Raw genomic sequence first — 15,062 nt, 5'->3', positions numbered from 1 at the left:
AAGGGAGAGGTGGGAAGGCATATCCTTTTAGAGCTTTCCAGCTGAAAGAGAGAGAGTCCACCCTCCAAGCTTGTGGGTGGTATGTCCTTGAGCAGAATGTCTTCAGTTGATGGTTGAGGGGGGAGGCGAACAGATCTATCTCCGGCGTTCCCCATGCCTTTGTTATGAGTTGGAAGATGTCTGGGTGCAGCATCCATTCGTGTGCATCCATGGTAGTTCTGCTTAAGCTGTCTGCCAGTGTATTTTCTTTTCCTGGCACGAACTGGGACTGCAGTTGGATATTGAGTTTCAGGCATAGTTCCCATAGATTCATAGCCAGCCGGCATAGAGGGTAGGAGTGTGTGCCTCCCTGCTTGTTTATGTACCACATGACCGTGGTGTTGTCTGTCCTTATTAACAGGTGGCCTTGATGGAGGAAGGGTTTGAAAGCCTCGATTGCATGCATCACTGCCAGCATTTCCTTTTGGTTTATGTGCATGTGTAGCTGTCCTTGAGACCATAGGCCTTGGATACATTTGCCCTCCATGTGTGCTCCCCATCCTCGGTCTGAAGCGTCCGTGGTGATGGTTTGTTTTGTTTTTGGTTTGTTGAAAGGCAACCCTCTGTTGGACTGGCAGGCCTGAGGCCACTACAGGAATTCCTTTTGAAGGCAAGGAATGATTGGTATCAAAGTTTCCAAACTGTGACTGTGTTGAGACCATACACTCCCTTAGATACCATTGTAATTTTCTCATATGCAGCCTGGCCTGTGGTATCAGAATTATGCAGGATGCCATGTAACCCAGGGCCTGCAGGATTTTCCTTGCAGTAAGCTGAGTTTGTCTTGTCAGATTCATGAAGTAATCCGGAAGTTGCTTTTGTTTTTCTTCTGTGAGAAAGGCCATTTGGGTGGTTGTGTCTAGATCCGCACCCAAAAAGGTTATACTTTGGGATGGAACCAGTCTTGATTTTTGGATGTTGACTGTGTATCCCAATGCCTGTAGTAGGTGGATGGCATAGGCCAAGTCTTTTATCAAATTTACCTTGTTGTCCGCTTGTATAAGGCAGTCGTCCAAATATGGGTAGATTTGAATCCCCTGAAGTCTGCAGTGTGCAATTACTGATGCCAGGCATTTCGTGAATACTCTGGGCGCAGTAGATAAGCCAAAGGGCAATGCTGAGAATTGATAATGCTCTGATCCTGCAAGAAATCTGAGGTGTCTTCTGCAGTTTGGTCGAATAGGGACGTGCAGGTATGCCTCCTTGAGATCTAGAGTCACCAGCCAAGACTCCTTGCCCAACATGGGAAGAAGTTGCTGTAGGGTCAGCATCTTGAATTTTGGCACAATGAGGTAAGTATTCAGTGCGGACAGGTCGAGAATAGGCCTCCATTGATTTTCTTTTCTTGGTACAAGGAATAGTCTGGAGTAAAATCCTTGGCCTTGTTCTGAAAGTGGTACCTTTTCTATAGCTTTCATTTGAAGCAAGTTGTTGATCTGCTTTAAAGCCTCTGCCCTCTGATTTGGTGGAAGGTTTGACATTCCGTTTCTTTTTGGCAAAGTGTGGAAGTGGAACCTGTATCCTTTGTCTATTATTTGCAGTGTCCATGTGTCCCTTGTAATATAATGCCAATTTTTTGAGAATAAAGCAAGCTTTCCGCCCAAGGGTGCTTCCAGTTGAGCCCTGGTAGGCGGAATCAGAGTAAAGTTATTGAGCCTGTCCTGGTGTAGTAGTTGTTGCTGCTGCTGTTGCACTACCTCTCTGGTTGGCAGGCTGCCACTGACGGCCTCTGTAAGAGCCCCTAGATTGGCCTCTGCCTCTGGGGCGTCTGTTCCTGCCTCTCTGGGCTCTGTCCGAATCTGGAAAGGACCAATTCTTAGTAGGCCTGTTTCTGCTGAATCTCGGTGGTTGTACTTGCAGGAAATCCTTAACTGTTTGCACAGATTTTGCCTTTTCTTCATACTTTTTTAAGACCTCCTGAGCAGAGGAGCCAAATAAATTTTGTTTCTCCATTTGAGCATCCAGGAGTTTAGTTTTAACATGGTCTGGCAAAGCTTGTTCCTTCAGCCAGGCAAGCCTACGAATAACTGCCCCAGTCATAGCTGACCTAAATGAAGCCTCCAATGCATCATAACCACACTTTAAGAAATGATTACTAACCTGCTGTGAGTTGTGTACCAAATCCTGATGGGATTTACGGTCAAGGGGCTCAGGAGAAGAAAGCTTTTTATTCAGTTCATCTAACAAATACTCTTGGTACTGTATCATATGAAATTGATAATTTAGTGCCCTGACGGAAAGAGTTGTAGAAGTATATACCTTCTTTCCCCATCTCTCTAAAGCTCTAGACTCTCTTTCAGAAGGTAGAGGATTTTTGGCAGTGGCAGCCGCAACCCCTTTAGGGCCCAGAGTAATAGTTTCTGGGTCTGCAGAATGGGCTTTATACAGATGGAAGTGAGAATCCGGGACCCTGTAGTATCTATCAGGTTTGGCAGGGGCCGGGGGGAGAGTATCACGGGCTGTACTGACATCATTGTACACATCATCAATTACATTCAAAACAGGAGGTATAGCTAAGGGCCTATGCTGAGGCAAATGTAAAAAGGTCCTTAATCTTTTTCTAGAATCAGAGAATTCCTGATCTTGCCATTGAAAATGCTCTCTCATGGAGTGTAGAGTCTCACCAAAGGAAAACTCTTCAGGAGGGAGGTCAAGGGATAGATTCTTCAGCATCAGAATCCTCATAGGGCGAATAAGCCTCCTCCTGGTGGTCTGACAACTCAAATCCATCCGTGGACTCATCTGAAGAGTGTGGGTCAGAGGGCTCAGTCCTGGGCCTTTTGTCTGGTGGAGGGTGAGAGGCCCTGTCCGGGTGAGGTTGTGAACCTCTAATTAAAGAAATAAAGTCCTCTGCAAGGCTGAGGATCTGAGAACTAGAGGAAGGCCTCTGGGAGGTAGTCTTGGGAGGCAAAGCTTTAGAAAGTTTAGCAGCTTTAGCCCTAGAAAAGGCCTTAATGGACATGGAAGCAGGGGGCCTAGCTGCCCCACGTGCAGGAGTAGATATGTCCAAAGGTATGGTGTTGGACATATCCTGGACACTGGTTTCGGTAGGTAGCTCGGTAGCCGACTCAGCCGGGGCCTCCCGGGCTGTGGTGGTCGGTTGAGTGGATTCGGATGAAGGAATCTCCGAGGACTCTGTTTCGGCCGAAACCGAGACACTCGCGGTAGACCTTACCGTGGTTTCAGCCAAAACCACGGGCCGCGAGTGTCGGTCCTTGTCCTTCCGTTTTTTCACCAAATGTAATGTTGGAGTCTCCGACGGCATTTTATATGCAAAACTAGCCCCAAAAAATTCCTCTGCAAACTCCGACCGACGTCTAAGAGTTCGTCGGTTGAAGGAAGCACAGGCTGAACAGGACGATACGTCGTGGTCTGGGCCTAAGCAAGGAAGGCAGTAGGAATGGAAATCCTTATGAGGTATTTGTTTCCCACAAGTTAAACAATTATTTACTTTATCTGACATCGGCTGAGGCAAGAAAGAGTCCCCAACGGGGTACTTAGCTTTTTTGAAGTCTTCGGTAGCTGAATTCACTGGATCTGACCGACTGGCACTTGCGAACAGCTTCTGCTTCGGGCACCGCGCGGCAAGAAAGACTGAGGAAAATGGCGTCGGCTGATGCTTTTATACCCCAGACGCTCTGACGTCGGGGAAAGTGCGACATCATGCGAGGCCAGACCCAGACTTTGGAATCCGGCCGACCGAAGGGCTGCCTGAGGCAGGACAACCCATATGTTATGACTGCAGATGCATCCTTGAAGGACATCTACTCTCTAGATTTGGAGAGGACTCTTTCCAAACCTTCAAATGCCAAAGCCAAGATTAGAACTAGAGACCCTAAGGGAGAAACATCTTTGGCCCCGACTCCAATCCCATGTGGCTCCGAAGCAGACATTACAGCACTGATGTCTAAGGCCAAAACACCCAGTGGCAGAGATGGTTCTGAAAACTTTGGAACTGAAATCAACCTCTGTATTTCAACCCTGATCTCTTAGCACAAAGACCCAATGTGATTTGACAGAGTCAAAAGGGTAAGGAACACTGTTGAAGTTGAAACAAAAGCCACCATCATCTTGGACAAACCCCTCACAGACTTCACTCTGAGCCACAGGCACTAGATTTGAAGGTTGGACTGGAGGAGGAGTAACCAAGGAGAAAGCTGACAGGACCAAACCAAGAGACCCCAGTGGGGGAGGTGCTGGGAGGACCCCATTGGAATCCGTGTCTAAAGCAATGTACTTATCCTATCAACATAGCTTCAGAAATGCATCTCAATGAGCAATATGACCAGTATGAAGAAGTTACACATGGTGCTCTGGGATATTGATATCTTTCCTGGAGAATAGGAAGCAGAGCTGAAGACTGGCCAGCTACAGACAGAAATGGTATGTAGGTGATGGTTTTTCGACCAGAGCTCTCTCCGGATCGGATGTCAGATTCAACAGTTTAGGATTCTTAAGGGTTGGGCCTGACTGGAGACTTGGATCTGGTGACCTCTTTCTAGGTCATTCTTTTTGCTTCTCCATCTTTCTCTTTCTTTTTACTTCTCTTTCTCCTTGGCAGGCTTAGTCTTGTCTAATATTTTAGAAACCGGAGAATTTGAAGTGGATGGCAAAGGGGTCAATTCTCCCACATAGAATATTTCCTGTATTCATAACAGATGGGTTATGTCACAGACGTCTGGGTCAGGGTACTAATGTTTTATCTTTACAAGGGAGTACGTCTGAAGTATGACCTTAGTTTCTGTGGACTGGGGTACAGGGACAGACATGTGCACATGATCATCAGACTATCTTCAAGCCAACGTCCTGAAGACAACTGAGAGGAAACTGATCAGCTAGGAGGTGTGTAGACTGAACTAATAGGAAACTCCCCCAAGAAAGGATATAGGTATGTGTGATACGTAGCCAAGACAGTAGATGGGAAGGAAGGAAAATTACAACAATGATCAGTAGGACATCTACATGTGATACACAAGCAAGAGAGTAGGTGGGAAGGAATACCACAACAGTGATCATTAAGACATCTACTGTTATGTAAATTTTTTACACCACTGTACTACGTCCTAAATTGAATCACTGTTGTATTCATAACAGAGGAGTGATTCCCAGAGTTAAAGAGAAAAAAGAAAAGTGGGATGGATGGCTAGAGTGAAGAGGAACCGTCCAGGAGACCAGAGAGAACTGATCTGGCAATGGCAGCCCTAGACCTGGAGAAGGTGTACAGTGAGAACCAAGTGACAGTTCTTCTAGTGCTTTCCACAAGTAATCATCAGAGTGGAGTTTGCTTTTGAGCAGTAAAGCAAGGATTTAGCATGTTTTAACTGGCACAACAAGATACTGAGGGTGCAATGGTTTGCTTTGAGACTGGTTGACCCAGCTTTGTATCCATGAAAGAAACAAATAGTTGGGTCAGTTTTTCTGATAATCTTTATTTTGTCTAAGCAGAACCTCAGCTGTTTGTAAATGCTGAGTGTAAGATCCCCCTCTCCCCCACACACTTTGAGGGTATGGGAAAGAAAACTGAAAGGTGAATGACTTGACTGAGGGGTATTTGATTTAGTACCTTAGGCATAAAAAGAGGACTGTTACCGTTACCCTGTCCTTGTGAAAAACAAGAGAGGGAGAAGTAGCCATGGATGCCTCAAGTTTAGACACTCGTGTGTCGAGGTTAGAGCCATTAAAAGAACAGTTTTCCATGTGCAGAATTTTAAGGTGGCAGAAGTGGCTGGCTCAAAAGGGGGTAGAATGAGCTTTTCCAGAACAAAATTAAGATCCCATGGAGTAATTGGCTTCCTTGGAGATTTAAGGTGCAAGACTCCTTTCTTAAAATAGGTGTCTTTTAGAGATCAGAACCCAATCATCCACAGAGCGTAACACAGAGGCAAGGAGCTGACCTCTCGGTTGATTAGGTCTGATTGTGTCAGAATTTTCAAGTGGTTTCCCACTGAGAGGTAGAACAGGATAGAAAACCAATGCTGTCTTGGCCAAAAAAAGGGCCAGGAGCAGCAGTTTTGGAGTGTCCTTTTAGATTTTTATTAGGACCCTTGGAATAAGTGGCTACGGAGTGTAGGAGTACAGGAACCTCGCTGTCCACTGGAAGGAGAAGGCATCTGTCCTACAGGCTAGAAGAGATGGAATACTGGTGCAGAATGCTCTGTAAATGCAAAGATGTCTGTCTGCGGAGTGCCCCAGCAGCGTATAATTGCTTTGAAGGACCATTTGTTCAGGGCCCATTCGTGGGGGTCCATGAGATTTTCGCTTAAAGAATCTGCCAATACATTCTCTAGAGGTGGAATGTTAAGCAGCTGTGACAGCCATGTTCAATTCAGTGGCCATTTGCCAAACCTCCTGTGCCAACCTGCATGGGGTAAGACTTTGCACCTCCTTGTTTGTTTACATACCATATTACTGTGGTATTTTAAGTGTAATCCAGGAGAGCTCCTGGCTTCCAAAGGTGTGAGAAAGTCTGTAGAGCTTCTTTCAGACTGACATTTTCAGTTTGGGTTGAGGAAAACAACTTTCTACCACCAGAAAAAACTCCTCCTTGATGCAGGGCAGCACAGGGATCAGGGTGTCAAAGGGATATGAGTCTTAGGGCCACACTGATTTCAGGTACCACTGAATTTTCCTCATGCAGTCTTATCAGTGAGATCACTGGGATGGATGAAGACATGAACCCCAGAGCCCTGAGGATCTACCTTGCAGTGCACTGACTCATCGAGTAGAGAGTTTGGAAAAAGCTTACCAGGGTTAGCACTTTTTTCTTGAGGAAGACAGGTCTGCATTATATTTGTTTAGGCTGCAACCTAGGAACACTAGATCCTAAGTGGGAGTGAGATGAGACTTTTTGAAACTGATGGTGGATCCCACATTTTTAAAAAAAAGTTATACTGTGAAAAGCAGGTGCTCGAGGAGAGTGTCTGTGGAAAAGGCCTCAATTAACAGGTCATCCAGGTAAGGGAAAATCTGAATTCCCCAAGTGTGGCACAAAGCTACTACTAGTGCTAGACACTTTCTAAAAAAAAACTCTTAGGGCAGTGGAAGGACCAAAAGGCAAAGCAATAAACTGAAAATGTGATGAGCCAGAGAACAACCCGAGGAATCTCCTGCAAAAGGAATGGACAAAGATGTGAAGGCAGGCATTCTTGAGGTCTAGGGACACCAGAAAGGCCTGAAGAAGAATAAAGGGCAAGAGGTTGTAGAGAGAAACATTTTGAAGGTAGGCACTTCCAGGAATGTATTCAGCATGGAGAGTTCCAGTATGGGCATCCATTATCCTTCCCTCCGTAGAACAAGGAAAATCATGGAATAAAAACCACTTTCTACGAAGGGTGAATGTTCTTCTATGGTGCCTTGTGCTAGCAAGTCCTGAACAATGGCACCAAACAAAGGGAGCTGGTTGGGAGTTAAATGGGGAACACCTTTTAGAAAAAGCATGTTTTCCATAATACATGGCACAGCCTTCTTTGATAATGTTCAGAACCCATTTGTCTGTAATTATAACCTCCCAGAAAGGAAGGGAGACAGAGAGAGAGAGAGAAAGGGGGAGTATTTCTGATAGGGAGGTAGATGGATAGAGGGAGGGGAGGAGAGGGAGACCACCACAGAGTCTTGCTTTGAAAGAGAGGCCTCCCTGAAGGGAAATCCTTCTGTGGTTTGCCTGAAAATCCTTTTCCTAGGAGCTTTTCTATGTTTGTAAGAAGGCCTAGCTTCTCTTTTAACCAAGGAAGTGGACTTGTCCAAATAGACTTTCTTGGACTTGCATTGCTCTTGCAAAAACTGGCAGCCTGTGTGTTGTCAAAAAAGGGAATCCAGGATTTTTAATTTGAAGTCTTCAGGAATGATGGACTCCAAAGCCATCCATACTGCCAGATCACTGAGCCTGTGGGTGGCAGCTGACTTCGACAGTTCTCACTGGAACATAGCTGCACTTAATGCTATGTCTGCCTATCTGTGTAACTTTGTAAAGAAGAGACTGCATTTGCTGTTTAGAGTCTGCTGTCTGAGGTTTTGCAACAACCTTATACACACACTGAAGCACAGACAGCAAATATTTAGTTATTTGCATTTGATAATCACAAGCTCTGAATGCTAAAGTGGAGCAGTTGCAGACTTCCTCACCCCACCTATCCACACACCTGCTGTCCCGGTCGAGGGGGGGAGGGGGCATTAGCAGTGGGAAACAGCTTGGATGGCTTATCCAAGGAGAGAGAAACTGCTGCAGGATCAGCCATAAAACTTCTATACAGGTATTTAAGCTCATCAGGAACCTTATAAAACCTGCATATTCTTTTAGGAGCAGGTGGCAGAGAATCAGGTGTTAAGGAAGAAGAATGAAAGGCATCCAGGATCTGAGGGTCTTGGCTGCAAACGACTGCCAAATGGAGATGGACTTGTAATTGCGTTCTGGGCCTAGGTAAAAAAAAAAAAGTCACTGCAAAAGTCTTTGTATGGAATCTGTAGATCATACTATAAAGTGTGTGCTTATATCTTTAAAAAAGCATGTGGGGCTGTATGTGCACATATATAACCTGCACACATGCAATTCCTTAGTGCCATTTTAAAGTAGCAGCTAGCGATTGAGCATGCATGATCGAAGTCATTGGCTGTATATAAGTTAAGTTATGGTCAATAGTTAACAGTAGCAATGTGTTTGTATGAAATAAAGCTGCTTGAACAGAACCCATGAAGACTCGTTTATTCATGTCTCAACATGAAAGTGACATGGTGTTAGAACTGGGATCAAAGAGAGAAGAATATTCGGATGCCATGAGGTGCAACAACAACAGTGAAGGTAAAACTGAGAGAAAAGTGCACAAACATGGCTAGAAAGAAACAAAGGTAATGAGAAATAGCATGAACTATTTACTCTATGCGAAAGACAATAATGGGCCATTACAAGGACACAAACCGCATTACCAGGCAGGTAAAAAGTATTAAAAGTTTGTTAACTACAGAAAATGTTTATGATACAAGTATTCAATGAAACGATTAATTGTAAAGCAGAATGAGCATGTTTAAAGCAGAACAAGTGTGTTCAAGGCAAAGTTAGACATGTTTAGAGTAAAACGAACACGAAAAATGCATTGGGCATAAAAGGGACTTAAATGAGCAAAACGAATATAATGAAAAGCAAAGGGCACATTAAGTGAAAATAAAGCAAGGTGACTGTTTGGCAAAGTGCTGTATTTGGGCATAATCATGACTTCGTATTGTATCAAGATCATAACTAGAGTTATTCGATGAAGCTCAAAGTGTGTAAAAGTGCGTACAGTGTGTGACTACTACTATGCATGTATTTCGATGAGTTTGTGTGTAAACTGCAACTATTTTATGTAATACAGTCAAAGCATTGCCATTTTGAAAAGTTTCTTGCGCCAGGTGCGTCTATTCGCAAAGTACTGCCATTACAGAGTGCTTCTTGTACTGTAAAGAGTTTCCTAGTAAGGTCCCACCATTTTGGGGACATTTAGATGTGCTGTAGTCAGTTATTCCCAAAGTGCAATTACTTTGAAAAGTTACTGAGTTTAAGGCAACAGTTGTTCGATTTATTGCAATGTGCAGTTACTCAGCAAGTTTCTTACACTGATAAGAGGCGATTTCTTACAAAAGACAACATTACAAGGGTATTACAGTGCTCGTGAGTTATTCAGTCACATTGTAAAGTTCTCGAATGTTTCTTAAACTGATAAATTGCTTTAGCAAATGATGGTAAATGACTAGCATTTTCACCCTTACCATTCCAAAAGTTCCAAAGCGCCCGAGAAGTTTATTTCGCAAAGTCCAGTTATTTGAAAGTACTACAAGTTTGTTTATTCGCATAATTCTGAAAAGTCCAGCAAAGGTACAAGTTCAGCATACAAAGGCATTGGACAATTACTGGCACTGATTCTGGCATGTGTGTATGTTTATGCTTATTTGCAAAACTCTTTGCTGGTATGTGTTAATATGGCAGACGGATTTCGAAAACCCCTACCACTTGCATTTGATCAGAATACTGCAGAGAAAGTACAGTTTTGTACCTACCATAAATGTAGATGTTCGAGTGTATTCACTGTTGCAGTCATTACACTTGGGTTATCCTGCTGGCAGGCTACCCGCAGTCGGCCTGAATTCCAAAGTCCTGGTCCGGCGTCCGTTGCTGTTGCCTCTTCTCTGACGTCAGTGCGCCAGGGGTATAAAAGATGCAGCCGACGCCATTTTCTTCAGTTTTTCTTGCCCCAGATGTCAGGTGCCCCCAAAAGGGTAGGCTAAAAAAAATTCTGATCATAAAAAAGCATGCACATAACCTTCATCTACAAGCAAACACACCACATAGGTTGTATAGAATAGAGAAGTACAGATAAGTCCCAGAAATGAATGGGGATGGAGGTAGGGTAACCTGCACTGCAACAGTGAATACACCTGAACATCTACATTTATGGTAGGTACACAACTGTACTATGTTCATTGTGTTACACTGTTGCAGTCATTACACTTGGGTAGAATCCCAAAGCTGAGGTTGGGTGGCTGGGCCTAAATAGAATTAGGAGTGGCTATGAGGCCATGCAGAACTGCAGTGGCAAAGCCTACTCTAGATTTAGAGTAAAGAGGTAAGTGGTAGTGCTTTGTAAAAGTGTGCACTGAAGTCCAGGTCGCAGCCTCCAAAATGTCCTTGGTTGGTACTCCTCTGAGGAAGGCTGCTGAAGTGGCTGCTGCTCTGGTTGAATGTGGCCTAATGCCCTTAGGCACTGATTTGCCATGTTGTGAATAGCAGAAACGAATGCAGTGGCCTATCCATTTTGAAATAGTCTGCTTTGAAATAGCTTTTCCTTGCGATCCTGCAGCATATGCCACTAAGAGTTGCTCAGTCTTTCTGAAAGCTTTAGTTTTGTCCTAGTAAAAGCGTAGCTGTCTGTGCATGTCCAAAGAATGCAGAAGTCTCTCCCCCTTATTCTGCGGGTTTGGATAAAAGGTAGGCAAATGTATGGTTTGGTTAAGAGCCACAATGGACACTACCTTAGGCATAAATGTTGGGTTTGTCCTTAGAGAAACCCTGTCTGGATGGAAAATAATAAAAGGTTCCACAGCCATTAGTGCCTGTAACTCTGAGACTCTTCTTGCTGAAGTTATTTCTAGGAGAAGAGCTGTTTTACATAAGTATTTTATCTCAGCTGTATTGGCTGGCTCAAAAGGAGGCAGTGTGAGTTTTTCCAAGACAAAATTGAGGTCCCATGCAGGTATTGGAGCTCTCCTTGGAGGTCTTATGTTTTTGGCCCCTCTGAGATACTGCCTTAGCAGTGGATGAGAAAAAATAGGTGGGTCCGTATTGTAATGAGCTGAAATGGCAGAGGCATGGATCTTAATTGATGAGAAGGATAGGCCTTTGTCCAGCATCTCAGTTAGGTATTGTAAAATCTGAGGAATATTTGGTACAAGCGTGTCAATTCCTTGTGCTTGGCTCCAAGCACAGAATCTCTTCCATTATTCTGCATAAGATTTTCTGGTGCTGGGCCTCCTGGCCTCCAAAATAACATCCATAACTGCTTTAGAGGTGTGTGTTCTAAATGGTTACATTATCCGCCATGCAGCCAGATTTAGGGTTCTGAGTTGGCTGTGTAGGATTCCGATTGTTTTGTTGGGTCAGCAAATGAGGATTTTGAGGTAATGTCCAGGCTGGGCCTTGAGACAAGCTCTTTAGGATTGGGTACCAGTCCTGGCGTGGCCAGTCTGGGGCAATCAATATCATTTTTGGCTTCTCTTGTCTGACCTTTAACATTTAACCTTTAACCTTTTAACATTTAACCTTTTGGGGAAGAGAGGCAGAGGAGGATAGGCATATACTGTAAGGGCTTTCCAGCTGAATGAAAGGGCGTCCATTTCCATGCTTGTTCGTGATAAGTCCAAGCGCAGAATCTCTGTAGCTGGCAGTTGTGAGGGGAGGCAAACAAATCTATGTCTGGGCATCCCCATTTCCCCATTATCATTCTGAAGATTTGTGGATCTAGTTTCCACTCGTGAGGATCCATAAGGTTTCTGCTTAGTTCGTCTGCCAAAGTATTTGTCTTTCCTGGCAGGAATTGTGCTTGCAGGTGTACTTGATAAGTCAATGCTGTGCTCCACAAAGTCATGGCTTGTCTGCAGAGGGGGTAGGAATGTGTGCCTCCTTGCTTGTTTATGTACCACATGACAGTAGTACTGTCCGTCTTTATCAGCAGTTGTCCTGGATGAAGTAGGTCCTTGAAGGCTGTCAGGGCATTATGTACAGCTAGCACCTCTTTTTGATTGATATGAAGATGCATTTGGCTTGTGGGCCATGTGCCCTGAATACATTTCCCTGCCATGTGTGCCCCCCAGGCAAAATCTGATGCATCTGTTGTTAGTGTCTGCCTGGCTGTGGGTAAAGCGAATGGCTGCTCCTTGTTGTGGTGACAGGCCTGTGCCCACCATCGAAACTCCTGTTGCAGGCAGGGATTTAGAGTAATTAATGTTTCCAGGCTGTGGCAATGTTGAGTCCAAACACTTTTTAGATACCATTGTAGTTTCCTCATCTGCAGTCTTGCATATGGAATTAGTAGAATGCAGGATGCCATGTAGCCCAGAGCCTGCAGAATTTTTCTTGCAGATAACTGGGTCTTTGTTGCCATGTTTTAGAAGTAAGAAGTCAGTTGCCTTTGTTTGTCTGGCGTGAGATAAGCCATCTGGGCAGTTGTATTTAAGCTTGCACCCAGGAATATTATCTCTTGAGAGGGTACTAGTTTTGATTTCTTTTCGTTTATTGTGTACCCTAGGCAAATTAGTAATCTTTTTACAAATACCAGATGCTTTAATACAATGTCTTTGGTCTCTGCTTGAATGAGGCAGTTGTCCAAGTAGGGATATATTTGAATTCCTCTTTGTCTGCAAAATGCAATTACTGGTGCCAGGCATTTTGTGAAGACCCAGGGCGCAATAGATAAGCCAAAGGGCAGTGCAGAGAATTAGTAATGCATTGAGCCAGCTATGAAATCTGAGGTATCTTCTGCAAGATTGTCTGATTGGGACATGCAGGTATGCCTCTTTGAGGTCCAAAGTTACAGGCCAAGCCTTCTTGCCCAGCATGGGCAGAAGCTGCTGCAGTCTCAACATTTTGAATTTTGGAACATCCAGAAAAGTATTTAGAATAGACAGGTCCAGAATTGGTCTCCAGGCTTTGTCCTTTCTTGGTACTAAGGAAAGTCTTGAGTAAAATCCTTGTCCCTGCTCTTGTTGGGGCACTGGCTGAATAGCCCTCATGTCCATGAGAGATTAAATTTGCTTTTGTGCCTCTGCCCATTGATTGTGTGGCAGGTCTGGCATACCTTTTGCCCTTGGGAGGGTTTGAAAGTGGAACCTGTAACCCTGGGAAACAATATTCAGTACTCATTTGTCCTGGGTGAATATGTGCCAATTTTGTGAAAAAAGTGCTAGTTTCCCCCCTAAGGGTGCTGCCAAAAGGTAAGCACTTGGCATTAGTAGTGGGAAGTCATTGGGACTGTTTCCTATATGGTTGTGATTTGTCTTCTCCGCCTTTGGAGGCTGAAGCACCCCATTTGTTTAGGCCTGTATGAGCCTTGGGGCTGAGATCTGCGTCTGTATCTGCCTCTTTGTGGTCTGTCTGACACTGGAAAGTACCAATTCTTAGAAGGCCAGTTCCTGCTAAATCTGGGTGGCTGTACCTGTAAGAAATCCTTTACTGTCTGCAAAGATTTAGCTTTGTCCTCCATTTTCTTCAATACCTCTTCTGCCTTAACACCAAACAAAGTATCATGCTGTAATGGAGCATCCAATAATTTTGCTTTAACATGATCAGGCAGATTCTGTTCCTTTTACCAAGCATGCCTTCTAATAACAGAACCTGTAACAGTGGCCCTGCACAAGGCCTCCAGTGAATCATAACCAGATTGCTAAGTATGTTTTCCCACTTGTTCAGCTGCATGCAATAAATCCTGCAAATCTTTGGTCTCAGAACATTCAGAATTTGTCAACATTTTTTGTTTTAACAAAGACATTAAGTATTGCTGATATTTGAGCATATGAAACTGACCATTTAAAGCCCTTACAGCCAAGGTAGCAGAAGTGTAGACTTTTTTCCCCCATCTGTCCAGAGCCCTAGAATTTCTATCTGAGGGGACAGGGTTTTAGCAGTAGCAGCCTTGACCCCTTTGGGACCCTGTGAGATAGTTTCTGGGTCAGCAACAGGGTTTTTATATAGAAATTTATGGGAATCTGGGACCCTGTAGTATCTGTCCGGCTTAACAGGTGCAGGAGGTAAAGAGTCTGGAGACAGGCCGGACTCTAAAATACATCATCTACTATGTCTAGAACAGGAGGAATTGCAAGAGGTCTGTGCTGAGGAAGTAAAAGAAAGCCTCTAACCCTTTTCTTAGAATCTGAATAATCTTGGCTCTCCCAGTGGAAATGCTCCCTCATGGTATGCAGGGTTTCCCCAAATGAGTAATCCTCAGGAGGAGAAGCTGAAGGAATAGAATCTTCAGCATCAGAATCCTCATAGGGAGGAATAGAATATCCCTCTTCTGAAGAGGAATCAGAGGAAATGGAAACCTGATCAGAGGAATCATATTCAGTATCTTGCCTAGGCCTCTTATCAGGAGGGGGATGGGAACCCCTGATCAAAGTAATTAGGTCTTCGGCCATTCTGAACATCTGTTTCTTGGGCATAAAAGTCTGTCCTGGAGAATGCTGTAACTTGTTTCTTTGTCTTTAAAACTGTTTTATACTTTGTCTTGGATGCTGAAATAGGCTTTATATAAAGTTGTGTAGGTCTGAAAACACCCTCAGAAGCCGATGCCTGCTCAGCGGCTCCGGACCCATCTGAGGGATTAATTTCCGAAGGGCCAATACCTTGAGTATCCAGAGGCCTAGTTGTCTCCATGTGGGAGGCGGCCTGTGGCTCTGAGGTAGTGGGGGTCAGGGGCTGCGAAAGCACCTCACTGAGCACTGGCGAACCGGCGATTGGCCTAGAAGAGGCTTTGTCGGTTTTAGACCTCGGATGCATGTCCTTT

General features: G+C 44.4%; 1 protein-coding gene across 1 annotated transcript in view; it reads right to left on the bottom strand.

Annotated features, from left to right (window-relative positions):
• NUP155 (nucleoporin 155) overlaps nucleotides 1-15,062 on the bottom strand; it is a 1,504,248-nt gene that overhangs the window by 586,684 nt on the left and 902,502 nt on the right. The gene's annotated exons all lie outside the window — the stretch shown is intronic.

This window comes from Protopterus annectens, chromosome 1.part0 (genome assembly GCF_019279795.1).
Source record: "Protopterus annectens isolate FY-2018-M chromosome 1.part0, PAN1.0, whole genome shotgun sequence".
Lineage (NCBI taxonomy): Eukaryota > Metazoa > Chordata > Ceratodontiformes > Protopteridae > Protopterus > Protopterus annectens.
This window is presented reverse-complemented; position numbering and strand designations above follow the sequence as displayed.